At 42.6% G+C, this 26,284-nt stretch overlaps 1 protein-coding gene across 2 annotated transcripts in view; it reads left to right on the top strand.

The window, feature by feature from the left end:
* Window positions 1-26,284, top strand: part of VEGFC (vascular endothelial growth factor C) — a 72,312-nt gene that overhangs the window by 16,136 nt on the left and 29,892 nt on the right. The window contains exon 1 of one of the 2 annotated variants that reach the window (XM_081127202.1): window positions 20,610-20,998. The exons of the other annotated variant lie outside the window; for it this stretch is intronic. The gene's annotated coding sequence lies outside the window, so the exon portion shown is untranslated. Of the gene's footprint in view, window positions 1-20,609; window positions 20,999-26,284 lie in introns of those variants that run through there. 2 annotated transcript variants of the gene reach the window in all.

Genomic DNA, 26,284 nt, shown 5'->3' with positions numbered 1-26,284 from the left:
GATGGGGAATTAGGAAAGAATGCTAATTCAGATGTAAAACAGCTGGGACTAGAATACACGCATCTACCCAGATCTTCTCGTCTGTCAGCAAGAGCCTGCAGATGCCACGTGAACCCTTCTAACTGCAGTTGTCAAACTCAGTGGAATGTTTAGCGGCGATTCCAAAAATGTGATTTTCTGATGCTCTGTCCAACACAAAATGTACATGTATACAATCCCTCCTCCACACTGAAGGTTAACATTTGGGGGGAAAGTCACCATCAAATAATAAATACAAGATATACAACCTTAGTTTAAGTAATTTTTTCTAATAATGGTTTATTTATAAACCCAACACATTTCTCTTTCAGCTAGATTTTCTTTTCCTCTGCTGTAAAATTTTGGAGCTGGAGCCCGTAGGCCGGGCTGTAGTAACCTAGAAAGATGAAAGATTCTCTACGTGACAAGCTTTCTCCCTGAAGGCTCCTTTCTCCCCCTTGGAGCTGTGGGTTTATTTCCTCCCATCCATGGTTGAGGGCCTTCCTTTCACTTCTGCCACATTATTGCCCCTCCTGCGGGCTGTCAGACTGCGGGGAACAGTATTCCCACCATGGGCTCCCCACGCTCAAGGCGCGCTCATCATGTCCGTTGTTAAAATCTGGTCCGTCTTGGCTCTAGCCTGAGGCTGGAGCAATCGATTTCCAGAATATTCTTCCCTGACAGTCCGGAGAGTACAAATCAGCCCGTCATGTGCAGGAAGCAGTACTAAATGGAGCATGTGTTCTAGCGTGTTCCTTCAAGCATAAGCTCCTCAAAAATGTATGCAGTGCATCTCCGATGCCAGTGGAAACCTTTCTCTGTTAGCTCCTCACCGTCCTTAACATTTTACCCTGTTGATTTTATCATTCAAATGTGTAATCATATATACGTTAAACACAGTTTTTTCAGTAAGTTGATCAAGTCTCAAACTTCCTGGGAATTTGACACGAGAAGACATTTCAAAGACGGAGGAAGCCAGCTGGGATCAGAGTATCTGAACGCTGAGCTCCACCTCGCTAGATTCCCTAACATCATGTTACACACTAATAAGACTTGACCAGTTTATACTATTGAAAATTTTTTCCCTTGCAACTGAATCTCTTGTCCTTAATCACTTGAATTTTTGGTCTGAACGTGCCTCTTGGGCAGTTGTCACGTACGCTGATGTTTTCCGAGTCCACGGTCCGCAGTTCGAATGCATTTGATTTCAAGTGTTGATTCTTTTTTTCAGTACATTTTCTTGAAAGAAGTGAATTTTGCACGTTTCTTGGTTATTTGCACTTCATTTAAATGAAGGATGAGAGCATGCTGTGTAGGGAGAGGGAGAGAAGAAATGGACAGCCCGTGGGTGCCTCAGACACCAAAGCAGAATGGGCCGCTCTGGATGGTAGGGGCGAGGGGTGCTCCAGGTACAAAAACCAAGATTACTAACAGGCCGCAGTGTGTGCCAGCTTCTAGTGAGCCCTGAATCCTCCTCACTTAAACCCACCCAAGGAAGGCCTGTGGCAAAAGCAGGAGCTCAGTTATTTTTCAGGGGCGGTGGTCCAGAGGGCACCGTGATAGAAATAGGTAATTTCAAAGGTGAAAATGTATGAGATGCTATTTTTATTCTGTGTGGAGAGTCTTAACTGAGACTTTATTCCATTCTGCTTTCTCGAGGAAGTACCCTGTTCAGACCACTGGAAATAACATGTCAGGTTTGAAAAGAGACTTCCTATGTGGCCAGTTAAACCTGCTAAATACATTTAGAAAATCATTCCAGTGATGAATATCTTAAACTGTTTCCACAGTAACAGTGTGGGTAATATTAGGATTTACCCTTTTGCATTGGCCTTGACTTGCCAAGTCTGAAAGGAGACAGAAAGGGTAGCCAAGTATACTTGCTAAGTGTATTTAGAAAAGATTTTTGCCAGTATAATTTTTTTTAAAGCCTATTAATTTTAAGCAATAATATTGATTGGCGTCTTTAGGTAACTGCGGAGGGAAGTTAACCTACTCTTTAACTTTTAAAAAACATTTTCAGAGTAATGGGAAGAGTGGAGTAAGATCCAGATACAATGGGAAGTTTGTACATCAAACCAACTTGAGTTGTGTTTTTCGTAATTATTGTTTCCAAGGTCATATATAGCAATCAGATATATTTTAAGTTGCCTGATAACTTCCTTCTAATAATTAGATATCTCTTCTCAAGCTTTGTAGGAATGTGTTTTGTTGATGTCTCTTTAGCATGGGTTGCCGGGAAATAGCATTTTCAGGAAGTACAGGGGTCCACAGTTGATTCCCGGGTCACGCAAGCGTGTGTCTTGAATCCTTCTGTTTTGTTTTATTGTTAGAGAGACACAGGGTGGTTGAACCAGCGTGGACTTTGGGGTCAGAACTGGATTTGAATGTAGCCCTGCACCTCAGGAGCTGTGTGATCTTAATGTTTCTGAGCCCATTTGCTGTAATTGGGTAAAATAGTGTCTATCTTGCAGCACTGTAAGTGCATTTGATGTGCTGCCTCGTGTTAGCTCCTAATAAAGCATTGGTTCCCTCCTCAGGGCCCGTCTGAATCATTGAGTCCATCGTGGTCCCCCCCTTTGCCTGCAGAGTCCTCAATTCAGTTTTGTGATCAAAAGCCCATCGATGGACTAAAGTTCATCTAAATCCATTTATTAATGTGATGTCTGCTAGCTAAATACATATTAGTTAGAAATGAATAGCACACTGCTCTTTACAAGACAGCGGTGACCTCGGGGTGGGAAAGCCAGTGGACAGTTCTCAGAACTCCTTGTTCTGTGCTCTTTTATGTGATGGTCAGTCAGGTGAGGCCACAAGAGGAGACAGGAGAGAGGCACAAGGAAACAAAGTGTTAAAAAAAAAGAAAAGAAAGTCTCATATAGGTGCAGGAAGGAGTCACTGTGTGCCACACAGGGTCATGGGGAAGGTTTGGTCAGGAGGCAGGAAGGGCAGGCAGAGCAAGGGGAAAGCCGAGGCTGGAGCCTCTATTGGGGTTTCATAGGGAAGGACAGGAGGGGCAAGGTGAACGGCTCAGGATTGGGAGTTTGAGTCATTTCCGTGGGCTCTAAGATACAGGGGTGGTCTCCCGTTGCCTGGCCCACGGCCTTGGGATCACTAAGGCAGAGGACTACTGTGCCCTGGGGCGTGTGGGCCAGCTAGGGGAGAGTGGCTCCCAGTGAGTTGGTGGGCACATCAGCCGCTTGCTTCCCTCTCTCCAAGCCTCAGAGGGCCAGTCATTCCTTGGCGAGAAAGGTTTTTTAACTTTAGCAGGCCAAAGCATTCTAATACACAGACAATAGAGAAAATATACAACATATTATATAACTCAGTTTAGCACATTTGCAGCGGGGATCGCTTTTTCTCACTGGCTGCTCTTCCTTGCTCTTCACTGTCTGTGAGTTCATATAATTTCTCTCAATTATATAAAAACTTAAGTTTTTCTGTAGAGGCTTCATACATCTTTCTTATGGGTACCTAGGTATTTGATATTTTTGAAGCTATCACAAAGGGTAATTGTTTTCGCATTTCACTGTTTTCTAGGTAACAGTATTGTAGATTGGCATTTATTTTCTTTCCATATTTTAAAGATTTTTTTCCCCATCTTGTGATTTTCATTGTTTCCACTGTCAATATTATTACTCCTTTGAACAAGAAATGATTGTTACTGTTGGCTTTTAGTGGTTCTAGTATATTTTTAGGTGTAGCTCCCTTTGTATTTAATCTGCTTGGAGTTCACAGCAATTCTTGAATCTGTTGCTTGATGATTTTATTAATTTATCTGAACTTTTTTCTAGACCATTATTTCTTCTGTCTTGTGATCTCTGTCATACAATGGAATGGATGTTAGACCTCTTCACTGTCTGTGTCACTGTGTCACTATTCTGTGTAGTCTCCATCTTAAGCTGGTTTCCTCTGAGTATGTTCTATTGACCTGTCTTCCAGTTCACAGATCCTCTCTTTTGCCCTAATACTGTTAATCCAATCTGTAGAGATCTGTCTTCAGTTATTACATGTTGCAGTTGTCAAATTTCTCTTTTTTTTTTTTAGTACATTCCATTTCTCTGGCATCATTCATCACGCCTCCTGTTTTCTTAAACATACTAGTCACAGTATTTTATGACACCTTGCTTCTCTTATCTTACCTTCTGTCCATGGTCCGAGCCCCTCAAATCCTGACTTCCTCTGCAGCCCTGAGCTGCAGTGCTTTGTTCCTCCAGCAAACAGATGCCAGAAGTCTTACTTTGTAAAAAAAACTCTTTGTTGTTCTCTGCCTGCATCCTGGCCTCTCACCCCCCCAGGGACTGGCATGTTACCTAAGGAGAGAATGTAGCTCTCAAAATGTCACCTTTCTGAGATTATTTTTCTATCCAAGACCTTGGCCACTAAGGCCTTGGCTGTCTCTTACAGCTATATCACCAAATAGGTTTTGTTTTTTGTTTTTAAATATATCTTTATTGATTTCAGAGAGAGGAAGGGAGGGGGAGAGAGAGAGAAACATCAATGATGAGAGAGTCATTGATCGGCTGCCTCCTGCAAGTCCCCTGCTGGGGATCAAGCCCGCAACCCAGGCATGTGCCCTGACCGGGAATCAAACCTCGATCTCCTGGATCCTAGGTTGATGCTCAACCACTGAGCCACGCCCAGCTTGGCACCAAATAGCTTTTGTTGTTTTAATTTTATCTCCTATTTTCTACTTCTCAGTGGAAGCATTGTATTGTCATAAGCAGCTCCATCATGGTTAGAAGTGGAATTCACTAAATAAACCATGTTAATACTTATGGTGGGGTTAGAATGGCTTAGTGACTAAGGGGACAGCAGTTTTGGGTATGCCCGTGGTTTAAATGTCACTTCCTGTGTTTGAGATATCCACAGAAAGCTCAGTTTTATCATCTGCAGACCTTTCTCATAAGGTTTTTGTGAGGATTGGTTGTAAAAAAATATACATAAGTAATTTATTACAGTAAGCATCATATAGTAAGTTGAACAAATATGTTCAAATAATGCAGAAACCTTATGAAATCTGTAATCAGAAATGTAGTGCATTTCTGAAATTAGAAATAACATAATTAGTTTACTCCCAATGGATTAATATTTACAAACTCATTTGAAGCTGTTTCCTTTAAATATTGAAAGACTTTTTATGGTGTATATCTAAATTTTATAACAATAACAAGGATCCCAGTGTACCAGCACTCCAGTTAAAAACAGAGTATCTCCAGCTCCTTTGAGTGCTGAATATGTGTGCTCCTTATAAGTATTTTGTTGAGTTTTGCTGGCTTTTGAACTTGTAATCGGAATGATGTTTATGCATTCCTGTGCAATTTGCTTTGTCCACTCAGCATCCAGTCCCTGTCATTCATCCATGTAACTGAAACTCCTTGGTTTTCCCTCACTTTTCAGTGTAGCAAGACTGCGCTGTAAGCATGGTACCCGGCATATGCATTTTCCTCCGAGTGGAAATGGGATGCTTTCTGACACTGCACTTCGGGCCTTTTTCCTTGGGACTGTATTTGAGTGGATTGCAGATGAATTTCTCTAGAGCAAATGTGTGTTGTTGTGTTAGGCACCTGAGGACACCACACACACAGACCACTTAAGCCTGCTTGAACCACAAGGCAGATTTTTGGAACACAGATCAGGACGAGAGCTTTCTTGTGATGTCACAAGGAGGCAATTTCTTTCCTTCTTTCACCCAGAACAAATGTTGAGACGTCAAATGTCCTTGCTATCCCCTGTGGACGTGAGATTTTTTTTCCCCTAGTTTGCCCATGGATTGAGAAGACACTGTAGATTTGGGGGCCTCTAGCTTCATACAGGGATTTCCTATTAGACTCCCCACTCTAGGGGAGTTCTGGGTTCTGTCTCCTGTGACACAGTCAATTTCGAAGCCCAAGTTCACCAGCCAAAGTTCCTGTTCCCAAGGTGAATATGACTGGAGTGATCCCTTAGTCTCTGATTTCCCTCTTTCTCTTCATTTTTGACTTCCTGGGACCTTTGCTTTCATATTAGATGCTCACTGTATATGGAGATACATACAAACATGTGGATGGATGGATGGATGGATGGATGGATGGATGGATGGATGCACTTTTTCAGAAAGAGTCTCTTCCAGCAAAGTGTTAGAAACAGAAGTAGCTAACACATGCTTAGAGGTGATTTTCGGATTGTCCTTACGAGCTGGTGACCTGAAGGACTCACGTGCTGGGTCTGCATCTGACATCTGCTGCATTGGTACCAGCTGCACCGCCAGTGGTGTCATAGTCATGGCTGCGGAGTGAAACAAGATTTTCACTTTCTCCCGAGCTTGGCCGGCACAGAAGAATGGACAGTTGTTTGCACATAGTGAATAAATGTATTCTCTAATTCCCATCCTATACATGAAGGAAAACGGCCCCGTAGTAGATGTTGGCGTGGGCTTTGTTAGAGGATATGTGAGCGCCTGTCAGTTAGAACATTGTGCATCCGAAATAGAGCTAAAAGAGTTTTTGAAGCCTTTCAGCTTTATGTCCCCTGTTTTATGCAATTAAAACTCTCTCTCCCATATATATATGTCAAAGAGAATCTTAACAGAATAGACTTAGAAATATGCACCAGTTCTCCACTTGTATATGTTATGTTTAGGAGTATAAAGCAAAAACAAAACAAAGCCAAAACCCAGGTATCAATATGATGAACTCTTTCAGTAATGCCACTCTTAAAAATAATGTTGAGCATCTCCTGATGGTTAGATTTTTCCATAAGTACCTCTTTCTCTCCACTCTCCTAGATGAACTGGCTGAACCTCCAAAATACCAGGTCTGAGAAGTCTTTCCAAAGGGAAGCCTATTAAAGTTCATTTCTAAATATAAATTGAAAGTTTATCTCAATAATTTTGTTTCAACAAACAATATAGTATAGTTATTGAGTTTTTTACCTCAGTAAGATGTTATTTTAGCTTTTTGTGTATTTGTGAACTTTTATAATTCAGTTGTGACTTTTTACTGTTGTTGTTTTTTTAAGAAAGGAAGATAATTTTCATAATGATGAAAATTGTGCTTCTAGAGGGAGTTTCTTAGTGTTTTTAGAAAGTCTCCTAGTCATGTCAAAGGGAAGCTCTCGGAGTATAATTATAATTCATTTACAATGGACTTGAAGTTGACTGATCTTGGCTGTCGTCACTGTGCTTGGATGGACGTGGGATGAGTTCACAGGAGCTGGGGCACCCAGCCAGTGCCAGTCAAGACTAAATACATGAAGAAACCAGGGTCCTTTGGAGGAACGGCCTTGTGCTAGTGTGAGTTCAGACAGGGTTAGAACTTGGAAACCTAAGGGAAAAGAGATTGTCAGCGTGAATACAAATAAAGTCTGGTATTTGGATACAATATGGGGAAAGGGTGGACACCATAGAAAGTTTTCAGACTTTGGCTACAGGATGTAAACTACAGCCCTGCCAGTGTGGCTCAGTGGTTGATTGTCGGCCTATGAACCAGGAGGTCACGGTTCGATTCCCGGTCAGGGCACAGGCTCGGGTTGCAGGCTCGATCTCCAGTGGGGGCTTGCAGGAGGCAGCCGATCAATGACTCTCATCACTGATGTTTCTCTCTCTCTCCCTCTACCTTCCTCTCTCTGAAATCAATAAAGACATATTTAAAATAAAAGACATAAACTACACCTGCTAATAGGTAGGACTGGAAGAGGAGCCCGTTTTCTGGGCACAAGTTACCCAAAGCGAGAAAAAGCGGCAAGTCCAGAATGGGGCCTGTTTGGGAAGCTACTCACTACAGTGCATGACATCCTCAGTGACGTGGGTCAAGGTCGATGGCCACGTTTAATTCAGTTAGTCTGCAAGAGGAGGCTTCCCAGCGGCAGCTGCTGGGACTGGAAGGATGTTCGTGTCCTGGCACCGGAGGGTGTCTGGCGTGATTGACGCTTGGTACTTGCTCATCTAAATATGAATTTACTCCTGGGAAGGAAGTTTAAGTGCTGGACATTTATTTAGTATTTCAGATCAGGATGATAACTAAAATGTGGCTTTTCACAGTGATGAGGGAATAAACCTTAATAAGAGAAACTTAGTTAAGCTCATTTTTCCTCCAGAAACGAGGCCTCAAATATATGATGGTGTATTCTTTGCTGCTGGTAGCAGATTTTTCCTTCTTCTACTAACTGGTACTTGAAAAGGTACTTTATTTCTCACTCTGATGGGGCTATGCCCAACGCATTTACTTCCTTCCTAGAGGTTAAAAACAAAGAGGTTTTGCACATAATCAGATGATCAACAAATGTATGTTATTGAATGAGTGGGTAATTTATAAAAGATCATCCCAAGACATAGAATGCATCATTTATGAGCTCCAGAAAGTGCCCAGTGAAACTACGCTTTCACGCGTGTGGAAATTCAAGAAAAGGCAATATATTAAATATACTGAAATAGCATTTCCTGAAAAGATACTGAATCTACAATTAGGTTAATTTCTCAGGTTGATTAAAGAGGACCATTTGCTCTTTAAACATAGGAAGACGCAGATGAGAATGAGATGTATGAAAAAAGCATTGAACCCTGATGAAAATACTGAAGGAAACTAGGAGAAGGTATATTCAACTAGGAGAAAGAATTTAAAAATCAAACTGAAAATGATGAATAATTGCAAGAAATGTTCATTAAGAGCAGTAAACGCGGCCGGCCTGGGATTGGCTGACATAGTGAGGACGTGGGCGTGCCGGCCGGGCCGTAGCAGGGTCTTCTAAAGGGCTCATTTGCATATGGTAATTTATATGCATTTATGCATATACACATCTGTGTGGATTTGGACCAACAGATGAAATGTAGCTGAGGGCAAACTATAAAATATATGAATTATTCAGATGTAACAGTAGAGAGAACATACAGATGGCACCCTGGGTAAATTGGCTTCTCTCTGAATGTACATGTTGGTGTAGACCCTGCGACAGTCCGTGTTTTAGGGGTTGTGGGAATATTTGACCAAGTCACTTACTTACATAACAGTCCTCTTTAGTGCAAGATACCAGTAGATACCCTGACAGACCTTCTGTGCCCCCCTGTATGTTGACCACCCCCACGCCCCGCTGATCTCAATACATAGTTGTTTTATAACTCAGGCCTACTTGCGTGGTAGGCAGAAAAATGGCCCCCAAAGATGCCAGCGCCCTGACCCCCGGATTTGGGAATATGTTAGCTTACGTGGCAGAGGGGACCTTGCAGGTATGGTTAAGGATCTGGAGGCGGAGTTATCCTGGATGATCTGAGTGGCTCGGTGTAACCACAGGAGCTCTGATGAAAGAGAGGAAGGAGGTGGGAGTGATGTGTGAGCGAGACCCCCCGGCCGTGGCTGGCTTTGGAGACAGGATGAGCCATGGGAGGTGGCGGTTGCTAGAAGCTGGAAGAGGCAGATGGATTTTATTTCAGAGCCTTTGAAGGGAAGACAGCCCTGCCAATACCTTGATTTTAGCCCAGTGAGAACACTTTGGGCTTTTTAGCTCCAGAACTGAGAGATAATACATTTGTACTGTTTTATGCATCTAAGTTTGTGGTAACTTATCCCAGCAGCAACAGGGAGCTAAAAGCTGTAATGAAACCAATAGACTTTACATCAGACACACAGATGTACATGTTTACCTGTATTTCAAAATTCATAGCAGTTGTCACCATACAGAGTCATTACGATACCGTTGACTGTGTTCCCTGCCAAGGACATAACATTCCCGATTTATTTATTTTATTTTATTTTATTTTATTTTATTTTATTTTATTTTATTTTATTTTATTTTATTTTATTTTATTTTATAACTGGAGGTTTGTCCATCTGGTTCCCACTCACCTTTTCACCTGCCCCCTACAACCCTATCCCCTGGCAACCATCAGTTTGTTCTCTGTGCCTATGAGACTGTTCCTGTCTTGTTTTATTTGTTCATTAGTTGTTTGGTTTGTTTTTAGACTCCACATATAAGTGAGATCATACAGTCTTTGTTTTCCTCTGACTAATTTCACTTAGCCCCATACCCTCTAGGTCCATCCATGTCGTCACAAATGGCTGGAATCATTATGTTATACACCTGAAACTCATATAATAGTGTATGTCAACTACCCTTTTTTTTAAACAATAAAAAGAGCAAAACAGAAAATCCTAGCAATTTTCCAATATATACACATGGTGATGAGCTTTGGAAAGAATTCGGAATTTGAGAAAGCAGAACAGGTTGGACTTGTGCCTAATTACTCTCTATTTGATCTCAGCCACTGTTTAATCTCTCCTAGCTTTAAGCTCATCATCTGGAACGTAGCGACAATGATACGTCTTGCTCCTCGCGGGAGTTTGTTGTTAGAGTCAATTGAGATAATCCTCGAGAAAGTGCTCTCTGGGCCACGAAATAGCACACGCAGCCTTAGCGGGCTTAGTCAGCAGATGGCACTGCCAAAGAGTTAATCTCAGAAATCCAAAACTCAAAAGCTATACATGAGGCCACGTCGCTGCAGGTCATTTATAGATTTCTCAGCGTTTCTGAATCACATTAGCAAGTATGTATTATATTTACAGTGAAGAAGCCGTCATTCTGTAGGGAAAGGTTGCCTGAGAGTTAAAAATGCCCTTGTTCTGTCACGTGGTTTTAAATTGCATTTTTTTATCCTGTCCTTAGAAATGTTATAGAACAGCAGCTCGTTTATGTGGGAATAAAGACATTTCAGTGACTGTTAGAGACTCAGCTCTGCTCATCTGCTTCAGAGAAGTTATGAAACTATGTTCTGATTCTAGCTTTTCTCAAACTTTGGCAAAATAGTGATCTCTGTCTTCCTTCCCATCTGTCCCAATATGAGCCAAGAAAGAGTCTTTGGGGGCACAGAAAAAAACAAAACCCCTCCGATGGAAGGGTCATCGGCCTGCTCGTCACCAAGAGCTGCCTGCTGAGAGCTTTGTAGCAATTGTCCAGGCTGCCCGGAGTCACTGGGGAGGAATCTGGGCCACTAATGAATTCCAGAAGGTGGGGTCACGGGCTCCTCTCTTCTGAGGTCCTGATGAAGCAGCCTCGGTGCTCAGGTTTTTCGTCCTGGGGGCTGTGTCTCATTCTTTGACACCCCCTGCTATTACCTGCTCCTACCAAAAATAAGCCCTGAACACAACCATAATAAACAATCGGCTGCCATCAAACAGCCCCTGAGAGTGCCGCACCGCCCCGTCGCTCCCTTTTCGGCAGGCTCAGGCTGGAGGGGCGGGAGAGGCAGGGAGGCCGGGCCTGTCGGAATCCCTCCCTGTGCATTTTAGGTCATTGCTGGCAGTGCCTCCGGGCTGTTTGGACCTGTCTCCGTGCCTTCAGGTCCTGCTCCTGTCAGTAACTGGTGACGTGACTCATTCATTGAACAAACTGTGTGCCACGCACTGTAGTTTCAGTCCTTAAAAATCACCCATCGTTGGTGTTATTATTTTCATTTCATAAATAAGGAAATCCAGACTTCTAAGTCACCAGTCCAGCTGGTACAGGTGACATCATCACTGGACTTGGGCGTCTGGGCTCTTTTGCTACAGCTCCGATCTTGTTATCAGCTAAGTCCCAGTTCTTCTGTGAGAAAGTCCTGTTTCTTAGTTACGTGTGAGAGGCCCCCTTTCCGTCATGAAATACGCCCATTCACATCCTACCGTCTTACATGGAAAACTTTTATCAGAGGGCGCCCTCATCTCTGCAAGGCCATCTAATGGGAGCGGGAGATTTTCAGGATTGTATTATTCAGCAAGTCACAGAAACTGAGTCTTACTAACTGTTAAGTTAAAAGGGATTTTTTTCCTTAAAAGTACTGGGTATAACCCAGAGAACCAACTAAAAACTGCATAGCCAAGACTCTGGAAAGTTCCTGGCTGGTCTTGGATCTTGAGAGCAAAATTTCATCTTTTTCTCTCGGAAGTATCTACATTCAAGTTGTTTGGTTCCAAAGACCATCCCTCTGTATTTTCTTTATAAGTTCAGAATTTCCATAAAGGTGAACTTAGTGGCTTAGCCTGGGTTTGTTTCTTCTTGGGACAGAGCAGAAAGGTAGCACAGGTTTAGCTGGGGAAGGGACGTTATTTTTCGTGAGCCAAGGAGACACTCTGCTGGTCTTGTTTATGTAAATGGTGAAAAAACTAGCTACTAATGAATAGAAAGTTCATGTGGTAGCATCGGCTGGTATTAATATTTTCGGTACCATCTCTGGCCAGGTATCATCCATACCATCCCCATTCCCATCCCCATTCCCATCCCCATCACAAGTGACTTTGCTTCTGTGTAATGTTGACCATACTGTGTTTCTTTGCATTGCTGGAAGGCCCTAGAAGTTAGAGTATTCTTTTTTAGAATGAACCAGAAATTTCCCTTCCTTCATTGGTTCTAGCTCTGTCCCCTACATCATAGAAAACAAGTCTTCCACATGTCAGCACATTAACTCTGCGAGAAGATATCTCCTCTTCCTTAGGCTCTGTGTTGCCTGCGCTGTGGGTCTCCAGAGCTCTGACCGCTACGTGGCCTGACGTTCAGGATCCTCTGTCCTGCTCTCCGCGTCCAGCTCACGCCCGTCTGTCTTAAAAGGTCGAACACGGTGCTCCATCCGGGGTCTGCCCAGGACAGACAAAGAAAGCCCAAGGCGGCTCTAACAGGATGTTACATTTTTGACTGATGATGAACTTGGGCACTACCGTGATTTATACAAACAAAGTCACTTCTCCAACAGTGAAATCAACGGCAATTAGCATAAGCTTTTTTTCTGTTTGATTTTTTTTTATATCAAGGATGATTCCATGCGACAATGTTAGATTTTAAGTCCAATAAATATAACCTTCCCTGTGCTCCAGAACTTTCCAGTTCCTATAAGATGATGCTTTTATGGAAAGACTATCCAGATGGAGCTTTCGGTTTAAAAATGAGCCATTCTACTCTCCCATGGGGGACAAACGAGCCAACACAGGAGGTTCTGGGCAGTGACATTGATAAATTAAGAATGTAAAGCTGAATACTTACCCTTTACCTTCTTTTTGTGTGTTTATCACTCAGATTTAGAGAATTCTCGTTGACCTTGCTAATTAATGGATCTGTAGTTTTATAGGACACGCATCTGCTGAATATTTGCTGTTGACTCCTTGACCCAATGTTGTGTTTTTCACTTAAATCAGTCAACGATGATTGAGGTCCTTCTGTATGTAAAGTACCGTGTAAAGTGCAAAGAGAAAACGTTTACCTGGACTTTGGACACATACACAGTTTGCTTCTGCTCAAGACATTTGGGAATATTTACTTTTGAAAACGTCTCTGTGGCTTGTAGCCTTTCCTTCTTCCGAATAATCTAGGCGATGCCAAATAGTTTAGCAGCCAGAGTCATGTGGAGCCAAGTCTGGTAAATATTTTGAGTAAATATTCCAATTATTAGAAAAGAAGGCTGGTTTTGATTAAAGTATGTGTGTAGCCATAAAGTGATCACTTTTGTGTGTTCTTGTGAAAACAGTTAAACAGTTTCAGACCCGTGGCTTTGGCGTGTTCCTGGCCCTGCTCTCAGCCTTTGAGGACAATGCCCCCAAACAGCTTCTTGGCAGAGAGACGGTGCTCTGGCCGGGGGCTCACGTACATGTTTCTGCGCGAGATTAAGTAGCCCTGAGGTCCAGCCTCACGTCGTCGGGCCATGAACAAACGGTTAGGGCCGCAGATCAGTGTGGAAGCGACGAAGCCACCCCGATGTTTAAATGTGTTGTTTACCCAAACTCTCGTGTCTGATGCGTTTTGATAATTTGATCCACAGAGTGACTACATTTTTGAAAATGTGATTTCAGCCACATGCAGGGCTGACTTGGTGCAAATATTCTCCTGGTCACCTGCCCATCCGGGTTACTAAAATCACAAAACATAACCTCACGCGAGCCTGGCATCTAGATTCAAAAGCTTCACCCCATTGCTTGTCTTGTTTTACTTTGTTTCTTAGAAGATTTCAGACCTTCCCCTTGTGACTTCGAGCTGTCATTGACCCCCACCTCTCGCCTGGGCCCAGCGTTGTATTCTGTCACGTGGGGCTCAGGGAGATTTTTGTTCAACCTAATTACCATCCTCATAACCAATACACTTTTTTCAACAACTAAAGAAGGTAGGACAGTCTTTCAAAGCTTGCAAAACATATTCTGCTTTCCTCACCTGCAGCTTAAAAAATTATATAAAATATTTTAAGCTAAATTTGATAATTATGTATAACAGGGTCCATACATTATTTTTAAATAGTCACTAAGGAGTAACATGTTATCCCTTCCGTTCTCTCTGAAAAGTAATGGAAAAAATATCCTGAGGTAAAGGATTAAAAAAAAAGACAAATTACTTTTTAAGAAACATTGAAAAAGTTCTGCATTAATTTATATCTTATTGATCTGAAAACATTTCACATTTAACATCCTGATGTTGAATGAACAATTATAGAACATTTTAGAATACTTTCAAACAAGCTTCTTTATAATAATTTCCTCTTCCTTCAACAAAACTTATTTTTGAATTTTTATGGTAGTTTACATTTCTTTTCTAATGTTGGTTTACATTTTATTTTAGGGTATTTATTCATATGACAAAATGAGGGGTCTTAACATCCCCACTCGGGTTTGTAAGTAGTATGTTTTGTATAACCATTTAATATTTATACACTGATGCATCAGATATTTTGTTTAAGGATAGTGTTTGAAAAAACAATTGTTATCATTTGTTAAATTGGAAAGATTATTATTTTTAAGATTATTATTTTTAAATGCATTCTTAAAAATAAAATGAGTTATGCTTCACTGTGTAGCCCATTGATAAATATTTAGTCTATAGTTTCTTTCTATCTCTCTGTGTTTAGCTAAGAATTGTTTCTCGTTTGGTGAACAGACCCTATTTAGAAATATGAAAACACTGGAGCAATTATGAAATGCTTCATTATAAAAAGAAGAAACATTTAAAAAATCACAAGCGATATTCTCACTGAGATGAATATTTATATCCAAGATAGAGTCTTTCATTCCTTATATGTGTATAAATTTAACTTTAGACACAGAGAGAGGAAGACTGGTGGCTGCCAGAGGGGAGGAGGGTTGGGGGGCTGGCTGGAAAAGGGGGAAGGGATTAAGAAGTACCAGTGGCGGTTAGAAAATAGTCTCGGGGATGTAAAGTACAGCACAGGGACTACAGTCGGTAACACTGTAATAGCTGTATAAGGTGCCGGGTGGGCACTAGAATTATCAGGGAGATCACTTCATAAGTTATGTAATTGTCTAACCACCATGCTGCACACCTGAAACCAATACAAAATAATACTGAAAGTAAACTGTAATTGAAAAATGAAAATAGTAATAATAAATGCATGCTTTTCTTGGAGCCTTAGAGAAAATATTTTCATACTTAGGAAGTGTTCATCATGTAAACCAAGAATTATACTGAATTCTGTGTACGCATCATCTCAGTGAATATCACAGGAGTCTTGATGCATTTATTGTATCTTCCTTACAGTAGAATTAACTGAGGCACAAAGAGACTAAATGATGGATATGTGGCTGAGTTTTAACCCAGAGGCTAGATCTAAAATCTAAGCTCTTACCTTCTATGTTGAATTCATAGACAGATGGATAGTTATTTAAAGTTACAAAGCAAGAGAAAGCACCTTATAATGAAATGTGGGGGAACCTTAACAAAGAATGAAATTCAAAGCTATTATCGTCCAAGGCATACAGCCTGTTATTTCTGTTTTAGTGATTTAGGTGAAGATTATTCCCATATTTTCCTTCTTATTCAAGAAGTAATTTTCAGGCCCAGAGCCCTTACAGAATTCGCTGCTTACCGAAATTAAGGCATGAGTTTCCGTGGAGGAGATCGATGACGGTCCGAGGTGGAGATGATGCCTTTTTCTTAAAGCAGGAAACAGTGGACATAAATCCATTTTTGAATGAACAGGCACATCTATCTCAATTAAGGCCGATTAGTTTCAAAGCCTTTGCTATTTCGGCTATTATAGGAGGCTATTTAAATGTGCCCATTTACGTAAGGTAGGTTTCAGTAAGAACTTTACATACCTTATTGAAACCGTTTCCCAGTCCCTCTGAACCGTGATGTTGAGAATGTTGCAGGGGGCAGGCGCCTCCCTAAGCCGTGGGCCTGAGGCCGTGTGGCCGGTGTCCCCTCACTCGCGTGGGCAGGTCAGCGTAGGTCCTCCGGCCGTGTTCTGTTCCGAGTGTCACCGCCCAAATTTGAAAGTTCTTAAATGTGATGTTTCACAATCTCTCGCCCCACGGAACGCATCCTGTGCACAAAAATGGACAAAGATTATAGGCGAAGATAAGCTGTTCATCTGAGTAGTTTCCTCTAAGAGCCTCTGTCCAAAACCTCTAGTGCTGAAAAGTGAAAAGGTAGCTGTGGCGTCTGTCTACTGGGATTTTGTGGTTTTTTTCTTCTTGTTCCTGTTTTATGATGTGTAAAGAGTCCGACTGGGTCAGCTGTGAGTTAGAAGTCTATCTTTTTACATCGAAAAATGGACAAAGGTTATTCTACACTGTCGTAATTTAAATTGTTAAAAACACAAGCAAAACTAGTCTTCCCGCGGTAAAGTAACAAGATTGCAAAGCCATCTTATATCACATATAAGGGAGGTACAGGCCGGTATGTGTTATGTACAATTAAAAGTGTGGGTAACAGTGCTGCATAAAAGAACGAACGATATCTGAAGGAAAATAAAGAACAAAGGCATTTTCATCTGCACCTGAAAAAGTACAAGCCTGTCATTTTTAAGGAATACGTAGGTATGCATACCCACAAAAGCACATTCGTTCTGAGCATTTTCTTTTCAAAGGATTTTGCTCTCTCTTAGGTTTCTCCCACTTAACTTTGCAATTTTTACGAGGTTCTTATGGTTTACAAGTTCCTTTCCCTCCGTTTTCCCAAAAGCAATTAGCTAATGCTGACTTCCCAAGAGGCTTTGATAACCCATAAAAGTGGTTACTTTTAGTTTAAAAAATGTACACATTGTGTGTGTTTTAGAAATTCTTGTCTATTGCCCTTAAACTTGTTTACCTGTCTCCATGTCCACAAACGGAATAGTTTCTCACACAGAAGGAGAACTTGGCGAGAACTTGCTGAGTAATGATGATGGAAACTGCCACAGTCTTAAAAGAGTTAATACTCAAGAGCCAAGATGTGGATTTTAAAGTATTGCTTAAATGGCCGAAGGAAAATTCCAGATGAAATGACTGTGTAGACAGGGCCTTGAATATGGGTGCCATTCTGATGGGTGAGAAGAGGAATGAAGTAATTTGAGGGACACAGAGATTGCTAGTACCTGGGTGGTTCACACACAATGCAATAGACAGAAATATATTATAGAAATGTATAAACTCTTATTAATCAATGTATTGGGGAATAAATTTAATTTAAAAACCAAACAAAACAAAGTCTCGAGATTGGGTTGTCTTTAAAAAAAAAAAGAAAAAGCTAGTTACACACGGGGACAATAAGAATTGTTTGCCACAGATTCGTATTGGTAACAAGGGGCGAGAAGTTGTTTAAAAAGTTCGGTCTTATTTATGGAGGATATTGAAACTTTCCTACTATAGTGCGGTTACATCTGATAAAATATTGGGTTATGCATTTCAACCAAATTATTGAAGATCTGATCATTTTTAATTAAGCGCTGCATGAGAATAGTTAACATGTAATAGTGTCACGGGGCTGCTGATGGAAAAGCTGCCCCCCCACAGCCTTCCCTGGCCTTAAGGCCTGTGCTCCAGGGACAACCTCTTTCTAGTCTTTTAGTGGCTGATTTTGGTAGTTACCTTCGTTTTATAATTTTGGTACTTTCTTGATTTTTTTTGCAAGTAGATTTAATCTGTTGGCTTGTTGTTATAGAAGACAAGGAGCTGGCCTGTATCCCTTCTCTTACCCCTCCTTTTATGCCTCCATCCCCACACACTCATCTTCCTCCACCCCCCAGCCCATAGGCACACTTCTCACCCACCTGTCATCATATATATATATATGTTATTTATTTTATCATGATGCTCTATTACTTACCCTTGAATAACTTTTTTTTTCTTATACAGGTTTTTTAGGGTGTCATTTGGAACTAACCTTTACTTCTGTTTGCTTTTCCCTACCACAAATATTTCCCAGACTTTCCAAAATAACTGTAAAAACCCCACTGAAAATTATTAACAAAACATAGCAGTTCATCTGTAAATTCCATTTTTTTATTTTCTCTGTCCCGGAGACCTCTTTCTTTTCCTCCGCTTATCCCCCTATTTTTGAACACTGTCGTTTCTTAACAGCTTTATCTCAGTATAATTTACGTCCTATAAAATGTACCAACTGTAATTGGATAATGATTTAAAGATACACAACAATCACCATAATCTAGTTTTCTAATATCTTTACTACCCCAAAATGTCCCCTTGTGTTCAGGTAGTCACTCCCTGCCCCATCGCCAGTGCAGGCAACCACCAATCTGTGTGCATTTTATATACTTTTGTTATTTTCCAGAATTTGCTTATTAATGAAATTATACAACACGTTGTCTTCTGTGTCTGGCTTTTTTCACTTAGCACAATATTTTTGAGGTTCATCCATGTTGTATCTATCAGTAGATTATTCCTTTTAATTGCTGAGTCGTATTCATCATTATCAATATAACACATTTTACTTATCCATGTAGACAGTTGATGGAGCTTTAAAATGTTCTCCAGTTTGGGTTTATTATGTATGAATAATCTAAGAATGCTCACCTACAAGCGTTTGTGTGGACATGTCGGTAGCAGTGGAATTAGGGGGCCATGTAAGCGTCTGTAGAAATTTTTTAAGAAACCGTCAAACTCGCTTCTCAACAGTGTATATTTACATTTGTATGAACGACATGGGAAGGTTCCAGGTTCTCCACATCCTCACAAACACTGAATTTGGTTTTCTTTTGGATTCCGCCAGTCTAGCAAGTGTGTGTGGTGATTCCGTACAGGTTTTAGCTCCAATGCCCGTGAACATTACGCATAACCTGACGAAATCTGTACAGGCATCAGCTGCCTGATAAACAGTAAAACCGATGAGATGGAAAGTTCCTGTGTCACTTCATTCTGTGTCATTTGTCGTGACCGTGACTGCCGTTGCTCGTTAGCTAACAACAGAACTGACACGTTGGAAAAACGGGATGCGAGTGGTGTCTTGTCACAGAGGGGAAGGGTATTCCAATCAGATATTTAATTAAATATCTGATTAAATAAGATATTTAATCCTCACTGATGCTGAGCTCGTGGCCCCCTGCCTGCCTTTCTGTGGACTCCGTGGTCGTTGATTTCGCTTTTTTATTTGGTACCTTTTTTCTTTGGGTCTTTTTCAGCCGCCTTTAACTTGTAGTGCGACAGGACTCCCGTTCTGATGACGCGGGGATATTTGTAAACTGTTATTTGTTTTAGCTAATAAGAGGTTTGGGCAGGGAGGGCAAGTGGCGGCCCAACAAGGCTCCGTACCGGAGGCACAGGCGTAGACCAAGAAGGTGATTCTCCGAGGTCCTGGGGCTGGAGGAAGAGAGTGGCGACGGAGCCTTACAGAGCTCTGCAGACCTCGTGTGACTTCTGGGCGCTCTGGGAAAGGAGCTGGAGATGTCTTTTCCTCGCAAACGCCTGACTTTCCTGCTCACGCCCCAAACTACTGCCGTCGGAATGCAGTTCTGAGGCCCTGTGCTCTCCTCCCCCTGCGCTACAAGAAGGAAGAGAAATGCAATTAAGTGTTTAAAATTCTTCACTTAAAATGCAAACGCAGGGGGTCTTCATTAATACCTTGTTAATTAGTCTTTGCATGAATAAATACTTCTTTTGTTACTTTTTGTGAGGTCTGTTTGGGTCAGGCTTGCCCTCCCTCCCTCCCTCCCTCCCTCCCTCCCTCCCTCCCTCCCTCCCTCCCTCCCTCCCTCCCTCCCTTCCTTCTGCTTTCCTGCATTCTATTTTTTAAAGATAGGATTTTAAAACTTTTTTTAAAAGACTGACTATCCACACTTTTGAGTGTGCAAGTAAAATAGAGAAAAATATTCAAAGAGATGTGAATTTCCTATGTTTACCATCTGCTATTGACTTAACCTAGTCAAAGAGTTTGACTATTAATATGGTCAAATAACTAGTTAAAATACAGACGTAATACTGTTTGAGCGTTGTGTTTATTTTCTTATTTCTTGATTCAGATAAACAGAGAACAACTCCCTAAATGAAACCCTAGTCCCCTTAAGAAAACAAACACATCATCATCAATAGTTACTGCTCAGCAATTTGAATCAAATTTGAGTTAACTTACCTTTAGATTTTTTTCTAATGTTTCTCGTTGGTTTTAGGGAAGCGTTATTTATAGAGTGATTCCATGACATGAAAAATGACAGGAAACTGCTTACACCTCGCCTGCTCTTACCTTCGCTCCCCTCGATGCCGGGGCGGATGCCCTGGAGGAGAGTATACGGGACGGCGGGCACATAGGGAGCCAGTCGCACAGAGATACAGAAGCGGGGTTTGCGGGGCCTGCGGGGCCGAAAGGAAAAGCAAGGCGGGTGCTGAGGTAGGCGGAGCACGGGGCGAGGTTATTTAGGCCGAGTGCTTGGAAAGCTGCGGGGAGTCTGTGGAGTTTCAGCTGAAACCTCGCCACCGCGTCTGTTGCAGGACGATGTAATTCTCGCAGTGGGAACAGATCTGTCCAAGGTTTTAAACTCTTTCAAAAGCCTTGGAGCTTCGGCGACCCCACGATCTGTGGGTGCGGGCGGGATGCGACGGGGCTGGAGCCCCAACAGCAGCCTCGTGGGCTGAAGCCTCTGAGCAGGCCCCACGGGCCGGGGGCAGCATTCAGTGGGTGGCAGCCAGGACCCTTCTGACCGCGCGGAGTCGGGAGCAGCGAGTCAGGCGGGACGTGATGCGGGACGTGATGCGGCAAAGCGGGCCCGAGGCAGCCGGGCTTCGGCCCGCAGGCTAGCGGTGGGCCTGGAGAGAGCTGCTGCATTTTCGAGGTAAGATTCTTAGTACTTGCTGAGCGATTCTATTTAGAAACAAGCAAACGGAGATGAGAAATATAATTCCAGAGCCTTGGGCCATGACGCGGGAAGAACTGGGCTTGGACAGAAATTCATGAATTCCGGGGGGGATGTGATAGGAATGGGACCTTGAGAACTCCGATGGCCGGGCTGGGAGGAGAGGGGGTCTGAGCGTCCGCGCGGGAGCGCTGGGGTCCTCGGACACCGACCCCCCTTGCAGGGTGGGAATGGACGGGGTCCTCGGGAGAGGGTCATGAGAAGGGTTGTTTCTGAGCCCTGAGAACTCAGACATTTAGGGTGCCGTGTGAGGGAGGCCAGCAGAGGGTCCTGAGAACAGCCCCTCCGGAGAAGGAAAAGCGGAGCAGTGGTCTCGGGGGACAAAGAGCCTGTGGTTTGGCCACAGTAACAGCTCAGTGGGGACCACAGGACAGAGGGAGCGTGATGGGGCAAAGGACAGCTCGCGGGAGTGGTGGGACCTGGTTCCCGTAGAGCGATGGACAGAAACAAGCTGGAGCGTGGACAGGTGACCGGGACGTGAGGACCGGGGCAGGGACAGACCGCGCGCCCAGGACTGAAGCTGTGCAGGAGGCGACAGAGCTCGGGGGGGGGGGGGGGGCTCTCTGAGGGTTTTCTGCGTGTGCATGTTTGCATTTATTTTTAAATTTGGGAGAGCCGCAGGTTCCCATGCTAATAGAAAGACTAGAATAGGCGGGGGGATCAAGGTAAAGGATTAACTCGTGCTCTGCAGGGACAGAAAGGGTCCAGCACCCGTGGAGTTTCCCTGAAAGACGAAGAGAGGCTGGCAGAGCGTGAGTGAGTTGCCCTTCAGCTCCTGTTTATGGAGCCTGAGTCAGGAGGCCCGAGCGCCCCACGCGGGACCGAGGGGTGGGAGTGAGGGGGACGATTGGAAATCAGCGTGGGGATGTGTCGGCGGAGTCAGGGAGCTGGCGGGGCGGGGAGCACTGTCAAGGAAAAGTCAGCCTGACACCTGTTCAAATGCCAAAGGAAGTCTGTTCTTCGGGGCTTTGTCAGGGTGAGCAAGGTTGTCCCTAAAGGAGGCACTTGAGGGTCTAGGAGTCCCCGGTCGGGTGAGGGTGTGTTTGTGGTTTCCCTAAAGCTCAGTAAGCGATTCTGCCCCCGGAAAAACCTTTCCCATTCCTTAATGGTGAATTAGAGAGGGCGATGATCTTCCATCATTTTCTAGTTTGCCTGTTTACTGAGTCCTGGGAATGCCTCAACCCCTCAACACACACACCCTCCAGGGTGCAATCCTCATCCAGAATTAGTACCATATGAAATAAGTACATGAGTAAATGAATTTGTAAAGGAAAGCATATAAGGATTTATGCTTTTTGCTCACTTTGAAGTAGGTTCTTAAATAGGTTTTAATTATAAAGAGAAAGTTTACAGCTCAAGGGCTGGTAAAATACAAACCGGGATTTCTGTGTTTCAGACACAGTACTTCTGGTGAAATAATTCAGCTTTGTTTTTACTCAACATTGTTTCATAGCAACAGATCCCACTCCCTGCCCCTTTAGTGCATAGTCTGGAATCCTTTAGACACAGAGGCCCGTAAGCAACCGGAAATCCATCTGGAGTTAACTGCAAAATACAGATCAGGTATCCCTGAGGACTTCCTTAGAAAGAACAACTTAGGAACCTTATAATTAATATTCTTTGCCCTCAAAGTAAATCTATATAATTTCTAGCATGTAAACTCCATGAAAGGAGAGACCTTGTTTACAAATGGCATGCCTAGAACAGCCTTTGACATACAGGAGTCTTTCAGTAAATGTCATAAAGTCATAAAAATTTCTCTCCTTTGCTATTTATCTAAAATACCTTATTAGAGACAGGTGACTTTTTAGTGTGCCAGCCTTCTTTTTATGGGTTTTTAAAATCTTATTCACACACACAGTAGCTTTGTAAGGTACATTTTATAATCTACATTTTATAAATAGCAAACCATAGGCCTGAGGTTTTATTAATATCATCATTATCTACACTTATTAAAAATGTACCGTACACAAGGACTGGACTTTTCATTGGCACTTCTTACAAGAGGATGACCAGCGTCTGGATCACATGAAAGTGCTCAGCATCGTCAGTCAGCAAGGACTGTGCATCAAACCACAGTGAGATATACCACATACCCTTCAGAACGACTGACATTAAAAACCTACATCACTCGTGGTCGGCAAACATAGGGAAAGGGAACTTTTATGTACAACTCTAGGACAATCTCATAAACTTGGTCAAATTATCAGTTTAATTAGATAGGAATTTACTAAAAACTTTTTTGTAATTTCTTTTTCTTTTTTTTAAATTAAATTTATTTGGGTGACATTGGTTAATAGGATCATATAGGTTTCAAGTGTACATTTCTGATACACGATCTGTATATTGCATAGTGTGCCCACCACCCAAAGTGAAATCATCTTCCCTCGCCACATATGTGGCCCCTCACCCTTTGCCACCCCCCACCCCTTCCCTCTGGAACCACCCCGTTGCTGACTGTGTAAACTGGTAGTTACTTTGGGAAAATGTTTGGCCGTATCCGTAAAGCTAAGTATATCCATACCCCATGAGCCACCAGTTCTGTTTCCACTTACATGCCCACCCCGCAATGCGTGCTCTGTCCATCAGAAGTCACGCAGAGCCTAGACTCGGTGATAATTTGCAGTAATTCACAGGATGGAGACGAGGCAGCAGGGAAGCCTCTGCCTCACACAGCAGAGGCGAGGGTCCCAAAGAGGAGCTTGAGGAAAAGCACCCAACACAAGCTGTGACATGCCGCCGGGCGCCATGTATGTATAACTTGAAAAGGGGTAAAAATGAAGTTTGTTGGTAGAAAATAGAAACGTGACCAATGGGAACATTTGGGGGAGAGTTAGAGCTTGAGAGTTAGAACTACGAACGAAGAAGGGTCTGAGTCTTGACCTGGGTGTGATTATAGGGGTTCATTCCGTGTGTACACTTTCATCCAGCTGTGACCTTGTGATTGTTCACTTTTTGGTGTGAATATTATTTGTTGATTGAAGATCTTTTAAAAGCATTATCATTGCTTTCAGTATTAAATAGCATTAACAAAAATTGGTCTTTAAAATATCGAAGAAGAGAAGAAACTTTAGGAAAAGGAAATATTATAATACCCATTACATTTTTTTAACTTCAAAATAATTTTCCAAATAAACATTTTTTTAAAAATATGTAAAATGTGTTTTTGAAATTAGTTGAATCTTCAGCAAAATAATTATAAGCAATGAAAGGAAAATAGTTATGAAACATTTTGAACTGACTTACCTGGGAAGCCTGTGCCTAACCTGCTACACTCCCTTCTTGTTATGAAACAGAACTGCTTTGAGAAACGCCTGTGTAAAAAGAAAGACCAGCAACTACCCTGACTATAAGCAAATCCCCCGAAGAATGTGACCATTGCTAAGCCCAGGCGCTGGGGTTTCCCATCCATTCATTCCCTCATCCTGATGTCTCTGGGCACTTTACAAGGTGAAGTTCATGCAAACTGTGAACCTTGGGCCATGTTCTTAGGCTGCTAAGTGGCAGAGCCGCCCTGCCCAGCTGCAGGGCTTCCTGGTGGCAGCACTGTCCCGCCCGGGACAGATGGGCCTGGACAGCAGCACTTTTCCTAGCGGCCTCCGGGCGCCTTGAGCCGCCTTCTTGGCCTCTACACACCAGTGGCCACAGCATCGCCCCCACAGCCTGGAAGCAAGTCGGCGGACGTCGCCCAGTGACGCTGGGGGGTCACCCCGAGAGCCAGCGCTCTGCGCGGTGTTCACTGGAATATCTGAGTAATGTGTTTTGGTTCCCTGGCATTCTCCTAGTAGGCAGTAAATACACTCATTATTTTTGGCTTCACCTCCCTGGTGCTGTTTTTGTGATCATTTCTGGGGGGAAAAGTGGAAATTAGTATTTCTGAGGTCATTTTGCCCTTTGGCAAGGAACGGAAGTCACTTCCATTTATGAATGAGAGGCAGCAGGTGGCCCTCAGTGTTCAGGGCAGGAAACCAGTGTGCCTCGAGTCTCATTGTGCAGTGTGTCGTTTGTGCATTAATCTGGAAACTTATCTCAAAAGACAGCAATCGAAAATGAATAATTAAAATATTTTCTAAGAGTCTATTGAACTCCAATTTTGATGAAATCAATATTTGATATTTAATTCATATATGTGATAAATTTAAAAAGTGACTTATTTTTTAAAAAAATAAATAATTTATGCTATTAATAGTAGATATATAATAAATCCACTCTTCATTATAGTATTATTTTCAAAATTTACAATAAAACATTTCAGAGGATTAGGCAAAACTAAAATTTAACACTTAGAGGTTCCGATTAAAAACTTCAAACATGAAACTGACATTTAAATATCTGCTCCCGAGGTGACTATCTGAGGCCATCAGGTGTGTAGACATGTGTGACGTGTGGCCGTGGGGGAAGGAGTCCTGCTCTGACACCTGCCCTGAAACACCAGGTGACATGATGTGCTGAGGTTCGGTCAGACATTCACACATTTCTATCCCTCAGAAGAATACCGTCGGATTTTCCATATTTATTTTTGATTCTCCACCAAAGGGTAATTTTACAGGTGAATTTTGTAACAGTGTTTTGGATGATTTATCAAGTCCAAAACCCTCTTCCTTCTGCCACCTACCCAGATTCCCTTTGAAGGAGTATTTTTCAATAATTAGAATATACTCTTAAAATGTACGCATTTGCCCAGCACGGACTGTTAGTGGAAGGAAACAGCGGCCACAGTCCATCTGTCACACAACCGCCATTGGTGAGCCGGAGGGATCAACGGCGAGCCCCTTGGCGTTTTCAGGGGAAGGGTAACTCAGCCACCACTGATTCTGATGATTGGCTCTGACCCTGTTTTCAAAGAAGAGAGACAACCTAATGGTCTTGTAGCTATTGACCTTGACCACTGCCTTAGGATAGATTGATTCCTACTGATAATTTCTGGGGGTTTTCAAGGACAAAGAGATGACAAGGAAGATGAATAATATGAAAAATATCCTTTTTTAAAACCCTTGAGAATGTCATGCTGAGCAAAATAAGTCAATCAGGAAAAGCCAAGAGCCACATGATTGCACTCATATGTGGGATGTAAAACTAAACTCATAGACGCAGACAACAGTGGGGTGGTTACCAGAGGGAAGGGGGTGATGAAGGGTAAAGGGGGACAAATATGGTGAAGGAAGGTGGTTTGACTTTGGGTGGTGGGCACACACAATGCAATAT

This window comes from Miniopterus schreibersii, assembly GCF_964146895.1.
Source record: "Miniopterus schreibersii genome assembly, chromosome: 2".
Lineage (NCBI taxonomy): Eukaryota > Metazoa > Chordata > Mammalia > Chiroptera > Miniopteridae > Miniopterus > Miniopterus schreibersii.
The sequence above is the reverse complement of the archived record's forward strand: the minus strand, read 5'-3'. Positions and strand labels throughout refer to the sequence as shown.